The sequence below is a fragment of the Mus caroli genome, chromosome X, assembly GCF_900094665.2.
Source record: "Mus caroli chromosome X, CAROLI_EIJ_v1.1, whole genome shotgun sequence".
NCBI classification, from domain to species: domain Eukaryota; kingdom Metazoa; phylum Chordata; class Mammalia; order Rodentia; family Muridae; genus Mus; species Mus caroli.
In genome coordinates, this window is record NC_034589.1 from 128,540,256 (window position 1) to 128,544,720 (window position 4,465).

Below are 4,465 nucleotides of genomic sequence, written 5' to 3' on the forward strand. Positions count from 1 at the left end.
AAAGAGGAACACTCCTCCATTGTTGGTGGGATTGCAAGCTTGTATAACCACTCTGGAAATCAGTCTGGGCGGTTCCTCAGAAAATTGGACATAGTACTACAGGAGGATCCCGCAATACCTCTCCTGGGCATATATCCAGAAGATGTTCCAACTAGTAAGAAACATGCTCCACTATGTTCAAAACAATGTATTCTAAAGATAGAATTTCTCCGGTGTATAGTTCCTTCTAGATACAAAACATCCTGAAGATTCATCTTTCAGGATATCCATAGTTATACATACAATTCCAAAAACACTTTTCCCCCTGTAGAAATTGTCAATCTGTATTCAAAACTGGTATACACACACAACACACACACACACACACACACACACACACAAAATGGTACCAAGCCTGGGGAATATGAACTAATTATGTATGAACATTTGAGTTACCATTTATCTAATAGATCCCAACAAGTTGCAGATATTGATATAAGTAATTTCTGAAGTCATCTTGTCAATAGTTCATGCCATTCCAAACATCTGGAAGAATTTATTGTGAAGGGATGCAGTACAGTCAAGATCTAAAATGTAGTGCATCTTTCAGAAAGCTGTTTTAGAAATATAACATGGAGAAAGTCTGGGTACAATAAGCATCTGAAATAAATACAAAATTTTGAAGCCTTCTATACCTTGGGGTTCCAGTAATAGGGTTTGATTTGTTGAACTGTCACTAAAATGGTGATCATGTTAGTAAAATGAATTCGGAGTTTCAGATGTGGTATTAATCAACAAGAACTAGAATTGTACTGGATCAACACTGTATGAAGTGAAAACTAAAAGAGCTTGCAACACATAGAGAACACATGGATCTAGATGAATAAAGACATACTGCAGTTTCCTTGAGGCTCGTGAAGATGAGGCAATTAGAAAAAAAGTCAATAGTTACAGAGATTCAGCTATCACTGTGGAGAGTGACATACAGAATATGGAAACATGCCTTGAGTTAGGCCAGGTTGAAATGCTAAAGAACCCTCAGATTTCCCAAGATGCCACTGGTGAAGAGGGAGCATCATTGATGACATAATGAGGTTATGCTGTAGACTGTGTAACTGTGGGCATAGGAAGTTGGATAAAAAGAGCCATTAATATGTGTGCCTCCATATTTTGGGAGTAGAAATTGTGGCTTGAAACCTGAATAAATATGACATTTTGATACCTCAGATATTAATATTTGTTTATTCAATTCACTGAAAACATTTGGAAAGTCTGAAATTATAAATAGCAAAAGGTTAGAAAAAATGTATTAATGGTATTTAGACCATTTTATGTATTCAGTTTTTAAATGTTGATTATCAATATATAAAGTACTATAAAATTTTGAAACACAATGGTGCTGGTAAATGCTTAAAACTTGTGAATTCTAGGGCATCAACTGAATTCAAGCATAAAACAAGCTTTTACATTTGTTTTATATTGATTGCTTTAGGAGCATATGAGAGGTATGCATAAAAATGATTTTTAATATAAACTTATTAAGCATATTGATCCACTTTAGATCAATTTTATGTCCTTGGAGGCAGGGAATTTATGTTTCAGCTTATCATTATATTCATGAACTGTGTCAATTATTTTCTTCATAATATTAGTATCTTCATGGAAAAAGATATTAATGGAAAAAAGAATGGAAGAAACAGAAGTTATGTTTATAGAACTAAGGAGAAGTATGAGAATGATATTTCTTTCTATACTGATGTGAAATATATCAGTAAAGATGGAGAAAGAATGAAAGATGGACCAAGTGGAAATTATAAAATAACTCTAATTGAAAAACTTTAAAACTAAACAGAATTCAAAGTAGACTTGGGTAAATGGAAGACAGAAGAAGTCAGTGAACTTGAATATAGAGCAGTTGAGATTATCAAATGTGAAAATCAAAAAGGCAAAAGCTGAAGAAAATCTAACAGAGCCTCGGGAGAGTGGGCTATGTTAAAGTTCATTATGCAAGTCTAAAGCGGGGGGGGGGACAAAAATCTATGAAAAGCATCTCAAAATTCCCAAATGTGATAAAACATCTTTAAAAAAATTTTTATTGGATATTTTCTTTATTTACATTTCAAAGGTTATCCCCTTTTCCAGGTTTCCCCCTGGAAACCCCTTATCTCCTCCCCTCCCCCCCTGCTTCTATGGGGCTGCTCCCACACGCACCCACCCACTCCCACCTCCCTGCCCTCGAATTCCTCTACACTGAGGCATCAAGCCTTCACGGGACCAAGGACCTCTCCTTTCATTGATGCTGGTCAAGGCCATCCTCTGCTACATATGCAGCTGGAATCCATGTGTACTCTTTGGTTGGTGGTTTAGTCCCTGGGAGCTCTGGTGGGTCTGGTTGGTTGATATTGTGGTTCTTTCTATGGGGTTGCAAACCCCTTCAACTCCTTCAGGCATTTCTCTAACTCCTCCACTGGGGACCCTATGATCAGTTCAATGGTTGGCTGCGAGCATCCACCTCTGTATTTGTAAGACTCTGGCAGAGCCTCTCAAGAGACAGCTATACCAGGCTCCTGTCAGCAAGCACTTCCTGGCATCTACAATAGTGACTTAATCTATACATTGAAGAAACTCAGCTCAAAGTAGAATGAATTCAGATGGAGCCACATCTCATAAACAAACTGTTAGTAGCCAATACCAAAGATAAACTTTTGAAAGCAGAAAGAGAATACAGATATTTCATTTCTCACTAGAAGGGCAGAAGACAATAGAATGCCAGATCAAATCACTGAAAGCACAAAACTGAAATGAATAATCATATACCCAGCAAAAAGTGGCCTTGGAAAAGAAAGAAGAAATGATGACATTTTCAGATTGACGAAAAGTGACACCATTCTTGACTAGCAAATCTGCCCTATAAGAAATGCTAAGGTTGTCTGGAGTGTTAAATGCGCTTGTTCCTCTCGCAGATGACCTGGGCTTGGTTCCTAGCACCCACATGGTAGACAACAACCATCTGTAACTTCAGTTCTAGAGAACACAGCGCCTCTTCTGTCCTCTGTGGGTACTGAATTCACTTGGTGCACAAGAAAAACACTCTTATAGAGGAAAAAAATGTTAAAAAATTTCTTAAATGCTGAGGGAATCCTTCAAACTAAAATGGAGAAAAAATGCTGAGTAATAATTTGAATAGATTTATTTTTGGTTTTGGCTTTCTTTTTTTCCATTTATTTAAAATATATCTGCATAAACCAGTAAGTAAGAAATCGATGTTAGTAAGAATACTACTAATTAAGTCAAACTTTGTATATACTCTGATAGCAAAATGAAAGAAAGGAAGAAAATGTAGCTTTATAGAGGCATCTTAAAAAATAAACTATGGCTTGATATTAATATAAATGAGATTGTTACAAATTAAAAATTAAATTTCATTCCTAGAACAAAAATTAAAGGAACCCACAAAATTGGAGAAAAAAATTGAAAATTGTGGTTTTGGTAAAAAAAAAAAACTAGTATCTATGTTATTAAGCCTTTATTAATTAAAATTATGTATATATTTTGATAATTTCATAGTAAGTACTGTGTTGCATCATTTGTAACCCTTCTTCTCTCCCCTGCAACTCATTTTGTTCCCCTCTGCTCTCAAATGAATCACTCCTTTCCTCCATGGCCTATGGTACTACTGAAGGCCTTGCAGGGACGCCTGTGGTCCATGCTGTCACCTGAAGCCATGTTGATGTATGTGAGCTGTGATGCCACCTAGGACCATGCAAATGTGAGTTGTCTGCACTGCAACCTGAGGCTCTGTTGATGTCTGTGATCCATGCTACAGCCAGGGGTCATGTCTGGGTCCCTAGCCTACAAGAGCTGGGGGGCTGTGTTGATGTCCCTGGCATATGTTACCACCAAAGGCTATGTCTGAAGCCATGTTAATGTCTGTGGTCCAGGCTGGTGCTGGGGACCCCATTCCTGTCCATCGCCAGTATTGTCACCAGAGAGTGTGCTGAGGTCCATGACACATGTTGATGCTGGAGGACAGGTAGACGTCTGTGATCCCTGCTGTTGCCAGACACCATGTGGAAGTCCAGAATCCATGCTCTTGCTGACTGTAAATGACAAGGAAGCTTCTTCTGCAGTGTTATAGATGACTGCAGACTCACAGTTGATTAAGAGGGACATAGAAGGCTTCTGTGACAACTCCCACCCCACCCCCAAATGTAACAACCTAGACAGAAGGCCATTGATGAGAACTCTTAAAAATTGTAATGAGGATGCTGAAATATAGCTCTCCACACTAGAAGGCTACAGGCGGGAGTCAAGCTGGGGAAGGACTCACTTTTCTGTAAGAGACTGGCCTCAGAGAGCTTGACCATGCTCAGAGGACTATATGGATGACATGAATTGGACTTTTTTTTTTTTAATATTTTTATTACATATTTTCCTCAATTACGTTTCCAATGCTATCCCAAAAGTCCCCCATAGCGCCCCCCCC

General features: G+C 38.1%; 1 pseudogene; it reads left to right on the forward strand.

Annotated features, from left to right (window-relative positions):
- LOC110286401 overlaps positions 1-1,069 on the forward strand; it is a 9,136-nt pseudogene extending 8,067 nt beyond the window's left edge.
- The last annotated feature ends 3,396 nt before the right edge of the window (positions 1,070-4,465 follow it).